Genomic DNA, 21,926 nt, shown 5'->3' with positions numbered 1-21,926 from the left:
AATCCCTAACTGGAGACTCACACTGCCCGGATCATTTAAATCAGTGAATCATTAACTGGAGACTAATGCTGGAATTCTGACATATGGTGCTGTGGAAAGTGGCAGGATTGAACAAGATGATTAGACATTAAAAAAGTGAGCGATTGGTCCATACTTTAAAAACTTTAAATCATTTGATGAGGTGCAGTCTCACTCTGACCATATCATTTGATTTAGTGAATTTTTATCTGGAGTTATTATAACTCAATAGTTATTCAGTGTAATTCATGAACTATTCTAACAATTTTTACCTCTATATCACTATAACATCTCTTAATGAGGTAATGATTCTTCAGTTCAAAATAGCGAGAATGAAAAGTAATAATATAAAGTACAATACTATGCTTTGGAATATCAGTAAAAGTTACCACACAATAATTATACTCAAATACAAAATAAAAGTACCTGAAACTTGAACAAATGTTCTAAAGTACAGTAGCACTTTGCTACCAACCACCACCACTGTTCCTCCATGGAAACCTACAGTATATGAAGTCTGTTTTATTTTTATCAAGCCCTCAGTGATATCAGCTAGCACTGTATGTAATCTGATGCCGGGAGTGTACAGTATGCACACAAACACACGCATCACGCTGCTGAAACTAAAGAGATTTTTTAAGAGGTTCCAAATTTGAGACAAGATTCCTGTACAGTATCCTCTATCCTTTTCTCAAGAGGGGAAAGATGGAGAATGGTTATTGTCAGCCTAAGTGGCTTGTCATGGAGATATCTGAATCTGAAAGCGGTTTTGGGCTGGAAAACTGAATGGAGCACAGGAAGGAATGGAAGCAGAAGTGTAGCATTTGGCATCTCGGTGCTATGATTTACCCAGCAGGCTTCAGGTTCACTTTGCATGTCAAGACAAGAAGACGCATATGTGGGAATATTTGTAAGTACACCACAAAAAGAGTGTGTACATCACTGTCAAATCTGTTCTAACACAAAATGCAAGTCTATAACACACACACACACACACACACACACACACACACACACACTAGACATCGTCTTCCACTTTTTTCCTGCATCATAATGCTTTTTTTATTGTTTTAAATATGCATTAAATACAGAGGTCAAATTGGAGCATCTATATTTAGTGGGCGTCCTCCTCTTCTCCTCTGCCCAAAGCATCTTTCTAAACTTTTCTCTCTCGTGCTTCTACCTTTATTAATATTCTGCGAGCTGAAATGAGGTGAGTTCTAGCAATGGATAAGGAGGCTGTATGAAAAGAGAACTTTTAAGTACCGTGACCCGAGTGAAAAAGCCAAAGACAAATAGTTGCCCATAAATTTGTGGGAGTTGCTTCAAGATTTGGCTGCAAACAGAGTTGCAACATAGGCTCATTCTGAAAACGTAGCCCTAAATACCTTTCTGGAGATCACGAATTATGTAGCCAGTGATACGTATGGCTGCATTTTGTCTTTAAAATGAATGCTACAGGGTGGTATGACGCTATTCCTTTTCGCACTAACCAGCGGACCGCTTACCTCCATATGGACGGCTTTCCTACTGTTACCAGTTTGTCAAGTTAGCTCGCCATGTATGTCAGCGGACTTGAGACGCAGAGAGAAGTTGACTACGATGACAGAGTTCAAGTTTGGCGAAGAATGGCTCCAGAAAGCTAGTAAGACAAAAACAGAAGCAAAAAAAATTATCAAATAAGTAAATAAAAGGGTGAGAATGTGGTAAAATATGGTAAAAATCAGGCAAGGGCTTTTCTTTTACTGGATCGCTTTTAAAAACTGTCGGTTGAGTTCAGGAAAGTCGGTGGGTGGGTCAATCTGTGCTTTTGAAAACACTATTGGTTGGGTTTAGGGAAGGAGGAGGGTGGGTCAGTCAATTGGTCAGTCAGTCTGTCAGTCAATCAGTCGACAGCAGCTTCTGGTGGATTTGTGGTGCTCGCGAGAGAAATTTGATATCTCAAATAGCGTACACAGCGGCCTCTGGTGGATTTATGCGAGAACAGCAGGCACCAATGGCACTCGAAAGAGAAATTTGAGATCTCAAAAATCGGCCTCTGGTTTAAACAAAAACTGCAAAAAGGACCTTACCTCCTGGGACGTATTTGGCGCTTTTCAGAAATATATATACTGGTACGTTTTCAGAATGAGCCTGGGTTGCAGAGTTGCCTCATCATTGCCTCAACATTTCTAGCTTTAATCTGAGAGCAGAACTAACTTTAACACAATGGTGTTAAAGTTCTATAGGAGGAAGATCTATGCAGGAGAAACTGCAAGGATGAAATTCTCAACTAGCAATTAATAGGAAGCTCTCGTGAAACAACAGCACCGGGCATGTGCAAGGTTGCCCTTAGTAAACTTTGCAAATGGCTGGTAAATTGGGCTAAATAATGACCCTCTTCACTCTAGAGTAACCACTTTCCAAGCATCTAATTCATTAGGACTATTGATTCATTGGGTCTTTCTGTCTCACCCAGAGTAAGAGAGGTATTATAAATAAAATAAATAAAATATATAATAAATTGAAAAAAATTATTGACAGAAGGAAAATAAAGCTGATTTCAGGCTGACGCACATGGGCAGCAAGGAAGTGTGTCAGCTAACAATCAGAGAGCAATCTAGGCTCTAAAAAAAAAGTCTTTATGCCAAGAATGATAATGTTCTGTTTGTAAGCATGATGTTATTATATATGTCGTTGCATTCAATACAATTTAGCAGTTTGATCATGCCCTGGGAATCAAATGCATAACCTTGGTGTTCATGGTATTGGTGTTCTAAGCTAATGCGAGCTAATGCATTTTGTCCACTGGTTTTTCAGTTCTTTTTTTTCTAAATCTGAATTGAATGATTGCATTTAATGCAGTCACTGATTTGCATTGTGTTGTATTCAATTATTAGTTCATTCATTTCAAATCCATGTCCTTGGGGTTGTCAATCCCCTTGCTTTACTATTTAACCTATAAAAACGTCATACAACTGTCTATCAAAAATTCTGTATGTTGATAAGATTCTGTTGCATTCATTGCATTCTGTTTATTCAGTCTATGGGAATAAAACCCATGTCCTTGGTCTTGGAACTTCAGCCACCAAATGTTTGGTCTGAACATTCTTTTCAATGTAAATAACTTTTTATATTTGTGCATTTACTAGTTTCAAAATTAAGTACTAGCAGGTAACAACAACAAAGCACTTTGTCGACTTTTTCTATGTAAAGAAGATATTTTTTAACAGTATTGTCTCATTTTGTTTTCTTGCTGGTCTCAATGCTGGTCTTGCTGGTTTCAATGCTGGTCTCAATGCTGGTCTTTCTGGCTTCAGTGCTAGTCTCAATGCTGGTGTTTCTGGTCTCAATGCTGTTCTTGCTGGTTTCAGTCTCAATGCTTGTTTTTATAGTTTCAATGCTGGTCTTACTGGTTTTAATGTTGATCTTGCCAGCATCGAGACCAGCATTGAGACCAGCAAGATCAGTATTGAGACCAGTCCATGCTGGTCTTGCTGGTTTCAGTGCTGGTTTCAATGATGGTTTTGCTGGTTTCAGTGCTGGTTTTGCTTGTTTCAATGCTGGTCTTACTGGTTTCATTACTGGTCATGCTGGTCTCAATGCTGACCTTGCTGGCTTCCATGCTGCTTTCATTGTTGGTCTTGCTGGTCTTAATGCTGGTCTTCCTGGTTTCAATGCTGGTCTCAATGCTGATCTTGCTGGTCTCAATGCTGGTCTCAATGCTGATCTTGCTGGTCTCAATGTTGGCCTTGCTGGCTTCAATACTGGTCTCAATGCTTGTTTTGCTGGTTTCAATGCTGGTTTTGCTGATCTCAATGCTAGTCTTGCTGGTTTGCTGGTCTGATCTTGCCAGCATCAAAATCAGCATTGAAACCAGTAAAACAAGCATGGACGCTTGCAAGACCAGCATTGAAACCCGCAAAAACAACATCAAGACAAGCAAGACTAGGATTGAGACCAACGTTGAAACCAGTAAAACAAGCACTGAGATTAGCAAGACCAGCATTGAGTGTGAGACCAGCATTTAAACCAGAAAGACCAGCATCAAAACATACATTATCAGCATATGCTGTTTCTTTTTTTGGCAGGGCAGGTCAATCCAGAGGGACTGTCATTGTATTTTCTGTACCCTGTCAACTAAATGACTAAACAGCAAAGCAGTGCCAAAAATCGATTGATACGATTGCTAAAACCAAGAGAAAGGTCACGATTTATTTAAGTTGCTTTTATCATTTTGCACCATGCCCTGTGAGATCTGGGAATGATTAGCAACACTGAATAATACATGATGGCGTTAAACCGAAATCACTCTAAAATCATTTACACAATTTAGAGGGAACTCTTGGTGTGGTGGGTTTGATTTTCCGAGAGGAAGAGTGGATGAGGCAAGTTGTCTATTCTTTTGTTGTATTCGTGCACACACACAAGCAATTACACACATTTGGTTAATGTGCAAATTAATTAGCAGCCTTGGCACAGTGCCGGCGTTCATACTCAAAGAGAGCATGTCATACACACACACACATACACAGACTGGCAAATGGAGCAGTGATAAGTTGCAAAAATATGTTGGCTGGAATTCTTAAGCATTGCTGTTTTCCAAAGTGCTTTAGTATTTCATTGTGTGAGTAAATAAAACATGTTCTTCTGTTTTATTCCTCTCTGTCATTGTCTTAAGAATGTATTTGATTTATTCCTTGTGCTTGCAGAGCAACATCTTGAGCGAGGGGTTACAAGTTATTCATGTGTGTTTATTTCCTTTCTCTGTACTGCATCAACAATTCAAAGCCATTCCTGAGTAGTTCTTACTGTTGTTAATGGCTGTACGGCCTCCCTCATCTAAACTAATTACTTTTTTGTGTTGCAGTCATGTGTCTGTCATTTAAGGCAGCACACAAACACACATCTTCAGCCAAAACATTAAAATCTGGTTTATTGTAATAGAGCTGTAAATCACTCAGATAAACACAAGATGAAAACACATGAGGCTTTTAACAAGAAAGATGTGTGTCATCCTGTAATTACAGAACAAACATTATCATAAATCACTGTTAACAAGCTGGAAGTCTCAAAATGTTTTGTGTTGAATTTGATTGATGAACTGAAGAATATACATACAATGGAGTTTTCCTGCTTTTTGGGGGATTATTAGTGGCCATGCATTGTTTAATCTTCTTCTACTTTCTCCTCCATCTTTTAAAGGGATAGTCACCCGGAAATGAAAATGTACTCTCTATATACTCACCCTTAAATGTTTCCAAATCTTGATGAGTTTCTTTTTTCTGTTGAACACAATAGAAGATCTTTCGAAGAAAGCTAATAACCTGTAGACATTGACTTCCATAGATGCAAAAAATCTACTATGGAAGTCAGTAGCCCCTTTCACACATACATACCTTTCCGGAAATTTACTGGCAATTTTTCTGAATGTGTGAGCTGGTCCTTTTTAAAAAATACAGGTAAATTTTCCAGAAAGAGCAGATGTAACATTACCGGTAATTTGACGGAATGCTGCTCTGTGTGAACGCAGAAGAAAAATTGGCGGAAAGAGTGCATTCACGCTTAGAACAAGCTGACATGTTTACTCTGACCAATCAGAACATTCAGACACACATCCGTGCTGTATATGAAAATGAAAGACTTTGAATATTTTTCCAGACACATTTGGCTGTTGTTAGTCAGATAACGTTTCTATGTTCCATCCTAATGCCAACTGTGTAAAAAATTTTCAATAAAATACTTATGATAAACCGCCGTGAGTTTACCTTCAAGTTCTGCGTGATGCTCGTGCACATAACGGAGTGCTCTGGTAAGCGCCAGCACACACACATATGAGCAACACTGAGCCCTGTGAAAAGTTTTGTAGGCCTGCAAAAATGTTATATTAGAGCCATGGCTGTGGCAAGTCAGCAATACTGTGTCTAAAATGAAACTATTTCTCTTATCAGAAAACAATAAACATTATTATCCCAGGTGCAGCATTGTATTAGATTTCAGGAAATATGAACAAAACATGGAGAAAACACCTAGACCTTCCACGGAGAAATAGCCACCCACGGCATCGAGTCCTCTGCCCTCAGAATTGGCCAATACTCCTGAGTCAGAGATTTTCCCTGAGTACTGCGGTTAACCGCGGTTAGTCATGCAGGCATTCTGTTCCCTGAGACATGCTAAAGGCCCCATCTGTATGTACATCTCTAGATGCGAAAGGGTTCTTCCCAAGCGACAACCTCCCGCTCTCCCACCGGAAGCCAATACGGAAGTAACTAAAACTGCAATTCATGAACTTGCCTATGGGGATTGGCTCCAGGAAATCCAAATGTTTTAACAACTGATAAAAACATGTCTACAGCCTGGTACATAAGATCGTTTTGGTGCATATAGCTAATATTACCCTTTATGACAACTGTGAGGGAGGTGAATGTTTTTATAACTCATCCGTTTTGTTTTTATGAAGTTTTATTAAGTCTGCATAATTAAGGGCGTGGCCACTTGAGTGACAGCTAAGTCTCGCTGCTCGCTGTCTCGTCACCTCTGCATACACATCATATTTTTGTTTTGTTTTATGTGGCTTTACACAGTCAATTGCTTTTTGGAATTATTTCCTACAATTATCAGATAATATGGCATGCATTGTGCATTTAATTCTGCTCACAAACCATTGAAGTTGCCTCCATTTCCCATGTGAGTGAAGGCATATACTTATATACCATCTCTATAAATGTATTTGTTTTACTTAAGATAATTTCTCATTTATAATTTTCTTTACAACTTGAATGCACTCCAGAATGCACTGTTGTCATACAGTTTTATGCCTGAATTTTATAAATAACTTTGCATTTACTAACACAGACTATATCTGAAGTGTTTGGAAGTAATTCACATTTACCTCCAGTAGAAAAACGTCATAAGAACAATTGATATAGTAAACAACCAAACACAAGTGGTCAGAACACAAACGAGTCACAGGGAATAAAGTATTAAGTGTTTCTTGCAAAGAAATGCCTGTCTAAGCAAAATGCTAGCAGGCGTTTGTAGCTCCACTGACACTCCGCCTCTTTGCCCTTATTTGGTCACCCCAGGTAGGTGCGATGACGTGCGAACTGTTTATTCATGACAACTTGCTTTCGTATAATGTTATTATTAGTAGTAGTATTATTTATTATATGAATATTTGTTTTAATCAAAATAAGCTTAGATTTGTCCACTTGTCAGGTTTTGGACCATATGGGGCATAGGACGTGTTTGGATATTACTGTTTTTGACCACATTCATTATTATTGTTCATTTATTCATTTGCTGGAAATTAGACCTGAATTTAGAAATAGTTTGAAACAAATCTTTGCGCTTGATGAACGAAAATAATTATGTAGGCTGATGGATGTCTGTGCATACAACACTGTTTCCTTATCCACGAAAGAGAGAAAGTAAAGGCTGATTGGAGAAGGCTGATTCTTTATCCTCACTCTGCAGATGGTCTGTTTAACTGTTTTATTGCTAGTGAAGTATTCAGTTTTTCCACTTACAAAGTCCGCCATGTAAATAGCAAATTTTTTAGGTGAACTATCCCTTAAAAGTCAAAGGTACCATATTGTTGCAAGTTATTACATTTGGCCCACAGATACAGGGTAAGGACAAGATTATTTAGCAGTGGGTAGCACGATAGCCTCACAGCAAGAAGATTGCTAGTTCGAGCCTCGGCTAAGTCAGTTGGCGTTTGCATGTTCTCCTCGAGTTTGCGTGTTTCCTCCGGGTGTTCAAGTTTCCCCCACAAGTAACAAAGACATGCACTAGTTGAATTGGGTAAGATAAAAATTGTCCATAGTGTATATGTGTGAATGAGTGTGTATGGGTGTTTCCCAGTGATGGGTTGCGGCTGGAAGGGCATCCGCTGCATATGCTGGATAAGTTGGTGGTTCATTCCGCTGTGGTGACCCCAGATTAATAAAGGGACTAAGTCAAAAAGAAAATGAATGATTAAATGAGTTTCTGTACAGTGCCACCTAGTGGTCAATTAAATGCTAATTTTTGCTTAATAACGTTTTAGCCAAGAATCACAAAACTGATTACTTTAGAACAGCACACAGAGATGAACGCTATCAAGTTTTCCCATATCGGCCATTTAGGTGTCATATAGTATAAAACACTACATTTTTTGAACACTTTGGCCTTTCATTATAAAAGTCAATGAGTGTGTTTGACAGCATGCCTTGATGGAACTCAAAGATCTACATGAACAACTGTAATCAAATTTGCTTATGAAAAAATGCCAATAGCTTGTCATTAATTTAGTCTTTAATCATTAAACATTACTGGAATTTGTATTTATTTGTATCTGTAAACTGTCTTTGTTTATTATTTGTTGGCATGCTACACTAAAAAAATTATTCAGATTTGATTCCTTGGATTTACTAATTTTTGTAAACAATTTGTTTGTAAACAATTTATTTGGGTTGAATTTAAACAAATTAAGTTGGACATTACTAAATTAAATTTGCTTGTTTAAATTCAACACACATAAATTGTTTGTAACAACAAATGTTAATTTGTACAATTTCTTAACTTCCAGATTTAAACATCATATCCCAAAAACATTCCAATGCTATAATATATATTTAGAAAATATGTAATTAAAAACTGAAAACCAATTAATGGTAATGTACAACACATACATCTTCATTAATACACCAACTTTCTCGAAACCCAGTTACATAATTTATACAACTGTTTATAGCTGCGTAAAACATATACTGGATAAGTTCATTCCACTGTGGCAATCCCTGAATAATAAAGGGACTAAGCCGAAAAAGAAAATGAATGAATGAATGAAAATATTAATCTATTAAAAAGTTCCAGTTGCAGCATAACAATACTAACATAAAACCAAACATAACTTTTCTGTATTATTCTGTTTAACAAATATAAAGTTCAAAATAGCATTGTTTATTTGAAATATAAATGTGGTGAAATTGTACATGTCAAATATATATTATATTCAGTTAAATGCTAGCTTGTTAAATTAATCCTATATTAAAATTATTTCTTTATTACTAAGCACAAACATTTAAATGTTAAAAATTTTCCTCCAAAAACTCAGTCCCTCAATGCTATATATCTTTTTCATCAGTGTGTATTCATTCATCTTGCCATTGGCCTGTAATTACCTCACATAAACTCCAGCAGAAACAGAGCACTGTTGTGTACTTGTTTACATAAACCATTTAACTCACACCATATCTCTCCGTTAACCACTTTTACACCCTGTTTGAACGCTTCCCGACCTCATAATTCGCACCATTTACACCAATTTAAGTCCTGTTCATTTTAGGTGACAGAACTCTCCCATGACAACACATTAGGCAAATATATCAAGTCTACAAGACTACAAGAGTGAAATGAAAAGCGACGCGATTCAGAAAGGTGCTTTTTGTCATATTTTTAAAGCGGTGTAGGAGGCAGATTTACACCGGCGCTTTAATGCAGAACAGCTCGGAGAGAAAGAGACAGATGAATTATAATTAGCAGGTGTAGTTAGAGGCTAGCAGGCACTAATGAAGAAGGATTAATTGCTGTTATCATCAAGGACTCTCTATTAATGGCCTTATTTAATTCGAGTCGTCCACATGTTCATCATGCCAATGAACTGCCGACCTGAAATATAGTCTGAGTTGCTGAAGGCAGATCATCTGCTGTTACATTCATATCTGCTGTTTGCTTGAGACACTGCTGCTAATTTCTGTATGTGGATTTGTAAATTGTGGAATTTTGTTTAGTTTAATCATTCATTATCATGCTTTATTTTATGTCTTGGACTCCATGGGGCAATAGTCCTTTCCAACATGTGCTCATTCTGAAGACATAGCCCTATATACATTTCTGGAAATTGCAAATTATATAGCGAGAAGTACGTATGGCTGCATTTCATCTTTAAAACGAAAGCTAAAGGTCGGTATGATGCCATTCCTTTTCTCGCTTACCAGTTGACCACTTACCTTTGTGTGGATGGCTTTCCCACTGTCACCAGTTTGTCCAGTGGTTCGCAGTGTACTCTATGTAGGCGGACTTGAGATGCATAGAGGAGTTGACCGTGACAACAGGGTTTGAGTCCGATGAAAAACGGTTCCAGAAAGCAGGACAAAAGCCAAAACATAAATGGCAAATCAGTGTTTTTTAAAACACTATCGGTTGGGTTTAGGGAAGGGGGTTTTTGGGGTTATTGGTTGGTTGGTCAGTCAATCAGTCAGTCAGTCAGTCGACAGCGGCCTCTGGTAGATTTACGTGAGAAATTTGAGATCTCAAAAAGCATAAACAGTGGCTTCTGATGGATTCGGGAAAACAAAAACTACAAAAATGTACCTCCTGGGACATATTTGGCACTCTCCAGAAATGTATAAAAGGCTACGTTTTCAGAATGAGCTTGGGTTGGCGATTTCCACACCGGTTTTAGTTTGTCAGGCTTGGAGATGGCCAAACAAAAAAACAACATGACCAGCCTGTGTCTACTGTAGCTTAAACCAGGCTCGTGTTTCGCAGCCTGACCAGCAAAGACCAGGCAGAAAATTACTGAAACCCCTCTAGATAGGCTGGTTGACCAGCTAACTGGCTTAGGCTGGTTTAAGATGTTTTTTTCAGCAAGGTATTTATGCCAGTTATATGCCATTGTTTTATTTTAAATAATATTAGATTTTACATAATGTCTGTGGTTTGATGATGTGTTTTTCATCCAGGGTAGCGTTGTGATTAGACTTTTATGAGCACATTTTATTTTGCACAGTACATGGAGTTCTTTGTACTGGTGTAACATTTTTTTAACCACAACAATTTCAAATTATTTCCCAGAGATGGGTTGCGGCTGGAAGGGCATCCGCTGCGTAAAACATGTGCTGGATAAGTTGGTGGTTCATTCCGCTGTGGCGAGCCCGGATTAATATAGGGACTAAGCCGAAAAGAAAATAAGTGAAAAAAATAAATAAATTAGTTAAAAAAAAATAATATATATATATATATATATATATATATATATATATATATATATATATATATATATATATATATATATATATATATATATATATATATATATATTAGGGCTGGGCAATCAATCGGGTTCTTGGGATATATCGATATGATTCCCCAACGGGATGCGGTATTATCCAATATCGTTAATATCGATATGGTTTACAAGGCCACACGTGCGCATTCTGCGGGAAACACACCACTCCAAGGCAGCAGCATGCGAGCTCTGCTTGCACAAATGTGCGCATGTGCAAATGAATGATTCACTCCATGAATCATACAAAAGATTTGTTCAAAATGAACGAATCGTTCAAGAACGACCCATCACTGACGTGACATGGAGGAACGTGCAGTGCAGGTGTGGTGAGAAATCTATCTGACTCGCGTACACACGTCATACAGTGCCTGCTGCTGTCACAGCGGTTTATCAGAAACCTTTTATCGATCATTTCTTCTGCAATTGACAGCAAGAACGAACGTAGAAGCCTTGTCAAATTGACAAGCAACACCTGAATGTGTTTAAAAGAATTAAAAACGCCAAAATGGAAGGAATTCATACCGCATATTGAAAGTGAAACCTCCTCATATTCACTGATTATAAGTTCAGTATTTATTACACGACGGTCTCTTCTTTACATTTACGTTATAACACATTTAGCTCTGCGTTCTGCTCTGTTATAATGACTGTTTACATTTATATGTTTAACCAGCAGTTCATTACAGTACTCTGAAACAATTTCGTTATATCTCACATCTATAGTCTTTTCGTTTTCATCTCCGTATTTAATATTAGTAAAACAAGTTTAGTCAAAACAAAAGAAAAAGTGGAAGAGTTTTTACATGGAGTGAAAGACTTCATCGATATGTGCACTGTTTAATAATTGTGCACAATACATGTAAATGTGTAACTAAAAAACATATACAGCTGATTTTATTGTTGTTTGTAAATCACACAACTGTGGTATACAGGATTACTTATAACAACACTGTAAATGTGACAAAATAATGTTTCTTATTTACATTTGGTCATTTCTGTCCTACAATATTTTGTTGTGTCATTTAAGTGTGCTCACAACATTGCTCTGACAATGTATTTATGTTTTCCATGGTTCTGTTTACTTTGTTATTTGCACAACAGCACAGTAGAGTATAGGGTTAAGCAGGAAAAAAACACTGTACTGTATTTATTTATCAAATATTTTGTTTATAATTTGAAATGTTGTGCAACAGTTTTAAGCAGGAGAAAAACCTGTACTATATTTTATTTATCAAAGATTTTGTGCAGCTGTTATTTTTTGTGCAGTTTATTTGTAAACAAGAAGGGAAACCCCTGTGTTTGAATTATATTTTGCTTAATGTTTAATAAACTTTTAATAAAGGCTTTAACTCTCAAGTAATCATTTATGGGAAAATACCAGATAGATATCGTATACCGTTATTCCTCCTAAAAATACCAGGATATGATATTTTTCCCATATTGCCCAGCCCTACTATATATATATATATCTTAAAGGGATAAATAATACTGACCTTAAAACCTTCTCCAGAAGAAAAAGAAAATATAGGAAGTACAGTAAAAACAGTCTTGCTTCATTAAACAAAGAATAAAAAAGTCACAGGGCTTCATTGTGCTTTCAGCTGTTTATGTGTCTGTAATTTCATGTAAAAATACAAAGAAATTACTTACATTATACAGACAAAAAATATATATAATGACAATACGGCACAACAAAATTTCTAAAAACCTGACAATTTTTAGCTTGTTATGGTTTGTACATATGATGAAGGATCAGATCAAATAAAGCATAAACAATAAAACATAAAATAATGATTTAAAGAAAATATACAGTATTTTTGAATTACTTTTGTAGTCCAGGGAAACAACTGTAAAATAATTGAGAAGAAAGCATAAACAAAGTATAACAAAGATTTAAATAGCAAAGATTTAACTATTAAGTAATTAACACTATACCTAAAAATGGCAAAGTCACCGCATGATTAATAAACATTTAAATATTTAAGTTAAAATACATTAGTTATTATTATATTTGTATGAATTAGAAAAAAAATGAAGATGAAATCATTATGCATTTATCTGAACTTTATTTGAACATTAAATTAATTAAATAAATGCTTCATTAGAATATTGTTGCTTTATTTATTTTTTATTTTATTATTCATTTCTGCTTTATTGTGGCAGTGTGTTTTATTGAATATCTGGGATTTTATTATTGTAAATATTATGATGATTATGAGTATTTGCTGTGGGAATCGTATTGTACCCTTTACGATTATATAACTGGAGAAGTATACTGCTCCAAATAAATAAAAACTGTAATATTCTAGTGCTCGTGTTCATTGGTGACTCAGACGGTTGTTTTTATGTGGATTGCTTTGTGTTTATTATTCATTTATAACTCTCTTCACTTGCTTTCTTAAGATATACACAGATATTACAATCTCTGTGTACAAACAAGCTAATAATTAAACAGATGCTTATCTTTCAGAGCTTCGTGAATCAATTTAATATGCTTTGATGCTCAAAAAGATTTCTTATTATTATTAATGTAAAAAAAATTAAATACTTTATTTTTGGTTGAAACCTCAATAAAGTTTTTTCCAGGGTTCTTGAAAAATATAGACTTTTATTTGAAATAATTTTTTTGTAACAACAAACACAAAAACATTTTAAATGTTTTGATTAATATTTGATCAATCTAGTGCATTTATTATTATTATTGATCAGTAAGATTATGAATATTCAGTAACAATTCACAACAAAGTTACATTTATTGTTTTTTTTATTAAGGAACTTAAGAATATAATATAATATAATATAATATAATATAATATAATATAATATAATATAATATAATATAATATAATATAATATAATATAATTAATATAACAAATGCATTGCTCCATGTTATTTAATGTATTAATTATTGGACCTTACTGTGATGATTATTCTGCATAAATACACTAATAGTAAAATTGTGTATAGATACACTGTAAAAAAAATTATTTCACGCTTTATTTTCTGGCAGAACAATTACAGAAATTTACTATAAAATAATTAAAATGTAAGGAAATTTTAGTAATTTAATGTCCATTATTTTATGGTAAGTTTCTGTAATTTAACGTTGTTATTTTATGTTAAATTTCTGTAAGATTTGCCAGAAAAAAAAGTGTAAAATAACTGATTTTTTTTTACAGTGTATCTATACACAATTTTAATATTAGTGTATTTATGCAGAATAATCTTCTCAGTAAGGTCCAATAATTAATATATAAAATAACATTGAGAAATGCATTTGTTATATTGATTATTTTATATTATATTATATAAGTATATAAGTTCCTTAATTACATTATTTTATGGTTAATGTCTGTAATTTAACGTCTGTTATTTGATGGTAAATGTTTGTAATTTAATGGCCAATATTTTAGGGTAAATTTATTTAATTTAACAGCCATTATTTTACGGTAAATTTTTGTAATTTAACAGCCATTACGGTAAATTTCTGTAATTTAATGGTCATTACTTTATGGTAAATTTCTGTAATTTATCAGACATTATTTTAAGGTAAATTTCTGTAATTTAATGCCCGTTATTTTATGGTGAATTTCTGTAATTAAACAGCCATTATTTTACGGTAAATTTTTGTCATTTAATGCCCGTTATTTTATGGCAAATTTCTGTAATTTATGGCTATTATTTTACTGTAACTCTGTAATTTAATGTCCATTATTTTACAGTAAATTTCTGTAATTTAACGGACATTATTTTATGGTAAATTCCTGTAATTTAATGGCCATTATTTTATGGTAAATTTCTGTCATTTAACTGACGTTATTTTATGGTAATGTCTGTAATTTAACGTGTGCTAATTCACGGTAAATGTCTGTAATTTAATGTCTGTTATTTTACGGTAAATGTCTGTAATTGACAGCCGTTATTTTACTGTAAATTTCTGTAATTTAACGGCCATTATTTAACTGTATACTTCTGTAATTTAACGACTGTAATTTTATGGTAACTTTCTGTAATTTAATGTCCATTATTTTACAGTATTTTTTCTATATTAACGGCTGTTATTTTACGGTAAATTTCTGTAATTTAACATCCATTATTTTGCAGTTAATTTCTGTAATTTAACATCCATTATTTTACGGGAAATTTCTGTAATTTAACAGCCATTATTTTACAGTTTGTTTGTTTTTATTGTAAAATGATTGTTTTTTTTTACAGTGTGATGAAGGCCTGTGATTTGCTTAAAATACAAACCTGCCAAATAAAATTTAAGAGTTAGTTCACCTTGCAGGCTAGTTCAGCTTTGCTAGTTTCTAAATGTGCATCTGCCGCAGTGTGTAAAAATATGTTCAGCGCGTTCAGTCTTTTCATTTATTAACCAGCAGCATATTATTCGAGTACCTTTTGTGTTTAATGAAATGCTCTCTCTCTCTCTCTCTCTCTCTCTCTCTCTCTCTCTCTCTCTCTCTCTCTCTCTCTCCTCTCTCTCTCTCTCTCTCTCTCTCTCTCTCTCTCTCTCTCTCTCTCTCTCTCTCTCTCTCTCCTATCTCTCTCTCCTCTCTCTGTGTCTCTCTCTCTCTCTCACTCTCTCTCTCTCTCCTCTCTCTCCTCTCTCTCTCCTCTGCCCTCCTCTCCTCTCATCGCAAACATTTAGATGCCTCGGTTCAGGCTCTCTCTCATCCTCTCCCTCTCTCTCTTCTCTCTCTCTCGTCTTTTTTTAATGGAGCCCCGATAAGAAGAAGCAAATAGGACGGAGTTAATTAAAAAGAAAGGCCAGACAATTTGGACAGTTCCCTTTTTTCTTCTCTCTGACAATAACACAGACCGCTCTGTTGAGCTGCCTCGCAGTAGGAACGGTAGGTAGCGTTTTTTATTTCTTTGTTTCTTCCTCGTTTTTTCTTGCATGGCCAGAAATGTTATGGGATTCATTTGTGAATGGTGAAAAGTGGAAGTTGAAATTCCAGGTGGCTTTGCGGTTATAAGACAGATGTCCTGGAAGTGCGTCTTGCCCTTATTTCTCTGGGTGTGTGTGTTCAAGTGCGTATGTTGAATCAATAGCTTTCTGCCCCAGACAGCCATAGAGTCCATCAGGGTCTTTTTACTCACAAAACCTCTTCTGTTATCTGGGCTTTATCTCTTGTGCTTGTCTTTTACTCCGACCACTTTACAACACACATTTATCTCCTGCTCAAGAAAGGCAGTATTTAGCTGGTAGTTAATGGCTGGTAAAAGACGTGAAATACTTTGGGGAGTTGAACAAGGTCTGCGGTTTGATGAGGTGTGTTTTGTTTAAAGCAGTGTCTTTTATGAGCACATATTCATTTGGAAACCACATGGAGGATTTGTTCTGTTGTTTAAAGACCACAATTATATAAAATTAACTATTAAGCAGGGAGAAGGCATGTAAAAATGGTGGAAATTTTATTTTACTATATAGATTTAATATATTTATGTTTTTTTAATTTATATATTTATACAAATTAATTAAAAATCAATAAAAATGACTAAATTAATAAAATTTTAATTGAAAATTAGTTATAATGAAAAAAGTTTAAAGAATTATGAAATACATATTAAAATCACAGAAAATATTATGCACAGTATGTTATGTACATTACTTTAAGTTATTTTAATAAGTTAAATATTTTGTTTATTTATGCAAAGTTTAACCTAATATTCTTAGTTTGACTGATTGACTGAATTATTAAACCCCCTTTGATTTTTTTTTCTTTTTTTAATATTTCCCAAATGATGTTTAACAGAACAAGGAAATTTTCACAGTATGTCTGATAATATTTGTTCTCCTGGAGAAAGTCTTTTTGAGTTATTTTGGCTAGAATAAAAGCACTGCGGATGTTGTGCAAATATTGGATTAAATATAATTACTGTACAGGTAAACATTTGTCATTGAGGTAGACATGTTGTACAGTGCAGTGTAAAAATAACAGTTGTATTCATAATTTTATTACCTGTAATTCAAAGCTTGTGCAGGTTCTGTTCACTAAATTTCATTTGCGGGCATGTCCTCTCAGTAGTAAACAGTGTGTCAGCTCACGTGTGATTTCACGGCCGTGAATACATCATTACATTAAGACAGAAATGACATTTTTGGGTGAGTTATACCTTATAAATACAGTTTGTGGGTGTCACTGTGGTGCAGTGGGTAGCACGATCGCCTCCCAGCAAGATGGTCGCAGGTTCGAGCCCGGCTGGGTCAGTTGGCATATCTGTGTGCAGTTTACATGTTCTCCCTGTGTTCGCATGGGTTTCCTTCGGGTGCTCCAGTTTCCCCCACAGTCCAATAAATTGCACTATAGGTAAATCTAATAAGCTAAATTGGCTGTAGTGTATGTGTGTGATTGCAAGAGTGTATTGGTGTTTCCCAGTGTTGGGTTGTGGCTAGAAGGGCAGATTATAGATAAAGATCTTGTGGGGGGGTTGAATTCAGATCACAATCTTTTTTTTTTTTTTTGCTTAATCATGCAGCCCTTGTCCCAACACAAATCTATTAAGTTAACTTTTTTTTTTTTTTTTTTACAAATTTAAGCGGACTGAACATAAAATAATTAAGTTGTTCCCAAAAACTCAAAAATTGTGTTGATTCAGCTAATTTTAAATAAGTAGTTTGAACAAGCAGCAAAAATAATGTTTTCAGTGAAGGCAGCAAGATTTGTTTCACAATGCACATTTATATTCTTAAAATTTAGCATTACATTTAGATTTTAAATAAAATTCATGACAAAACTATTGGTTTAAAAACTGTAGTTTAGTGAAAAAAATGCAAATATATATAAAGCATATACTGGATAAGATGGTGGTTCATTCCACTGGTGACCCGGATTAATAAAGGGACTAAGCCGAAAAAAGAAAACAAATGAATGATATAAAGATATTGAAGTCAGAATTATTAGCCCGTCTGAATTATTAGTTGTTGTTTTTTTTCCCAATTTCTGTTTAACGGACAACTATTTTTTTCAACACATTTCTAAACATAATAGTTTTAATAACTCATTTCTAATAACTGATTTATTTTATCTTTGCCATGATGACAGTAAATAATATTTTACTACATATTTTTCAAGACACTTCTATACAGCTTAAAGTGACATTTAAAGGCTTAATTAGGCTAAATAGGTAGGCACGTTAGGGGAATTAGGCAAGTTATTGAATGACGATGGTTTGTTCTGCAGAATATAAAAAAATATATAGCTTAAAAGGGCTAATAATTTTGACTTTAAATTGTTTTGTTTTTTTTTTAACTGCTTTTATTCTAGCTAAAAATTTACACAAATAAGACTTTCTCCAGAAGAAAAAATATTATCAGACATACTGTGAAAATTTCCTTGCTTTGTTAAACATAATTTGGTAAATATATAAAAAATATATATATTCAAAGTGGGGCTAATAAGTTGACTTTAACTCTTTGTGTATAATATATATATATATTAATATAATATATATATATATATATATATAGTATATATATATATATATATATTATATATATGTATGTGTGTGTGTGTGTGTGTGTGTGTGTGTGTGTATACACATATTTATATGTGTATGTATGCATGTATGTATGTATGTATGTATGTATATGTATGTATGTGTGTGTGTGTGTAACTACAGCGATAAAAATTTTTTTTTATTTTATTTAAATTATCACATTGCTTTAAACAGATCTCCAAAACAGCTAGCACGATGAACCACAATATCACATCAATTTTGCATCCAGTTTCGCTATAAAATGATTAGCATGTAAATATAATCGCCAGCAAACCATCTAAATTTAAATGTGGTGGGCTTTCATCCCCAACTCATGTAAATATAAATAGTAAGGGGCTTTTCGTTTGAGCTGCTTGTTACTATAATGCAATGTAAATGAGCGTTCTCGTATGCAGAGCAGCGTGGTCGACGGAGCAGAAACGGGACACAGATGGGACCCTATTCCTCTGTTTTGTTATGGTACGATGCTCCGTTAACCCTTACCCGAAGACGGGATGGGGGCAAGAGGGACAATAAATTGAAAGCAGCAGAGCTCAAGGTTACAACACATCAATCCTGGGGGAGTGCAGAGAAGAGATGAGTGGGAATGGAATTATAGCAGCCGAGAGAGAGAGAGAGAGAGAGAGAGAGAGAGAGAGAGAGGTGCAATAAAGCTAGAATGAGAGAGTATGGGTGGAGAAAAGGAAAGAGAGAAAGAGAGAGAGAAGGATAAAGCTACAGCGCACTGACCTACACAGACAGATGAGTAAGTGCTGTGAGTGTGTGTGGAGTGTTTCCAGCATTATCTGCTTCTCCAGGATCCCGTTAAGATGGTCCCGTAGCCCTTCGTGCTCCATATCTGGATTTGTACTTTAATGTGGGATGAGCGAGACATCGACACCATGAGGTACTGTACTCGCTGAGCTGAGAGATCGAGATGCGAGGTGTTTGAGAGCTAAAAAGAGAGAGGGATGATTGTGATAACAAGCGGGAGATGAGATGACAGAAGAGGAAAGGAGGGTTAGAATGAAGGAAAGCGGAGGACGAGAGGTGTTTTCCTCAAAAGTTGAAGGGGTTTGTGTGACTGTTGAGGGATCGACTCGACATTAACCCAGATTCTGCTTACTTCAGGCTAGTAAGTTGTTGTGTTGCTTTTTGTTTTGTAGCATTTTTTTAACACTGTATTGGACTGTTGCGGATTGGGATTTGAGTTCACATTTAGATGTGGAACTATTTGAGAATTATTATTAGATTTAGATCTAGATAAAATAGCAATTCTACCTCAAACTCAATTAATTTTTATATAAAAATCTAGATGAAAGCTGGTTTAAACCCACATTCAGATTCAATCTAAGTTGGCAGTTCACAATTATATCTAGATTGAAATCCAAATTAACAGATTTACGTTTAAATCAAAAGTCGAATTTGTAGTTTATATTTAATTTAAATCTGTTTTAATTCATGTTTAAAATAATTTAATATTGTTATATTGCTTATCTATTTTACATGAATTGAACTGATCACATTAAATCCAGATTTCACAATTTGCTTTTAGATGCAATTCTACATAAAATATTCGTTCATATTCAATACAGATGCAGGTCCGCAGTTTCAGTAAGATTTAAAATTGTATTGTTATAGTATATAATAAAATAAAAAACTATATATAATTTAGATCATTTAAAAGCAAATACAGATACAATTTGGTTTCACAGTTCACATTTAATTTCAGATTTGAAATAACACTTAGATTTAGATTTAATAAGATAATCCCGATGTAATTCAAAGTTACATTTAAACCAGAATCTGGATTCAATCCAAATAAGAATTTAAAACTAAATTCAGATACGATTTGAGTTCACGTTTGAATCCAGATTTCGAATTCACTTTAAATGCAAACTCACATGCAATCTATGGTTAAATAGAACAACTGAGACTACCTGGTTTCAGAGTTCGCATTTAAATTCAGATTTTGAGTTCACATTAAATGCAAATTCAGATGCAATTTATGCTTAAATTGAACAACTGAGACTACCTGTTTTCAGGGTTTACATTTAAATCCAGATTTTGAATTCACATTCAGATGCAATTTATACTTAAATTGAACAACTGAGACTACCTGTCTTCAGAGTTCACATTTAGATCCAGATTTCGAATTCATTTTAAATGCAAATTCAGATGCAATTTATGCTTAAATGGAACAACTGAGACTACCTGTTTTCAGAGTTCACATTTAAATCCAGATTTCGAATTCACATTAAGATGCAATTTATACTTAAATTGAAAAACTGAGACTACCTGTTTTCAGAGTTCACATTTAGATCCAGATTTCGAATTCACATTGGGTGAAAACTCATATGCAATTTATGCTTAAATGAAACAACTGAGACTACCTGTTTTCAGAGTTCATGTTAAAATTTGGATTTCGAATTCACATTAGGATGTAAATTCAGAGGCAATTTATCCTTAATTGGAGCAACTGAGACAGCTTATTTTCAGAGTTTACATTCAAATCCATATACCAGATCAATTTTAAATCAAATCTGGATAATATTTAAATAACAACAAATAAATAAATTCCAACCTTAGTTTGTTCTATCAGTACTAAATTATATTTGAAACTGAAGTTAAAGTGTATAAAGTCAAATATTTTTTTTAGCTCATAACATAAAACGAACAGTTCCAACTTTAAACTTTGATCGCCAGTGTAAAGCCATTATAAACCCTCTCTGTGTATCTCACATGATGTAATATTTTGGCACTGTTGCTTGGTAACACCATATTAATTACATTTATATCAGTATATGCCAGTAATAAATGCAACACTTTAATGAGTATTGATATTTACAGCATCATGCATGCTGCTCTGCTTTGTGCTGTCTGAGAAAACACTTGATACTTCATAAAATGACTTAAACACTGTCTCATACTATAGCTTATTTTTTGTAAATGGAGCTCTGCTGTGTAAATTCTACAGAAATCTCTGTGTGAGCGGTAAAAGCAGTGTTCGCGATCTCCTCCTCTTTTAAATATAATCTTTGAGTAAAGCCGCTGTTTTTACAGTTCCACTGAGGACTGGCAGTAAAAGCGTCTCAGTCTCTCTCTCTCTCTAGTGGCTATGAGCTGAGTATCCGTATATTGTGTTTTGGACAAAAGCAGCTGTACTGTGAAATCTCAGATAAAGTGTACAGTATAGTGGAAGAAAGCCAAGGGAACGGGAGAGTTTGAATGGGAAAAGTGTTGTGCAACAGTACTAACCTTTTTAGTAAAAATATAATAAAATAAAAAAAATTACCGTTCTGAAGCGTCTTAAGAACTTTCTCTGATTCATCTCATGTTATTGACTTCAAATGCACATATCAGTTGTATCAGTTGTAATTTTATCAGTGC

The 21,926-nt window shown here is 34.5% G+C and overlaps 1 protein-coding gene across 7 annotated transcripts in view; it reads left to right on the top strand.

Annotated features, from left to right (window-relative positions):
* sulf2b (sulfatase 2b) overlaps positions 1 to 21,926 on the top strand; it is a 371,838-nt gene that overhangs the window by 262,022 nt on the left and 87,890 nt on the right. For 3 of the 7 annotated variants that reach the window (XM_056449038.1, XM_056449044.1, XM_056449043.1), the window contains exon 1: positions 19,309 to 19,443. The exons of 2 other annotated variants lie outside the window; for them this stretch is intronic. The gene's annotated coding sequence lies outside the window, so the exon portion shown is untranslated. 2 more of the 7 variants (XM_056449042.1, XM_056449040.1) reach the window with 2 other exon arrangements.

Source organism: Danio aesculapii, chromosome 23, assembly GCF_903798145.1.
Source record: "Danio aesculapii chromosome 23, fDanAes4.1, whole genome shotgun sequence".
NCBI classification, from domain to species: domain Eukaryota; kingdom Metazoa; phylum Chordata; class Actinopteri; order Cypriniformes; family Danionidae; genus Danio; species Danio aesculapii.
This window is presented reverse-complemented; position numbering and strand designations above follow the sequence as displayed.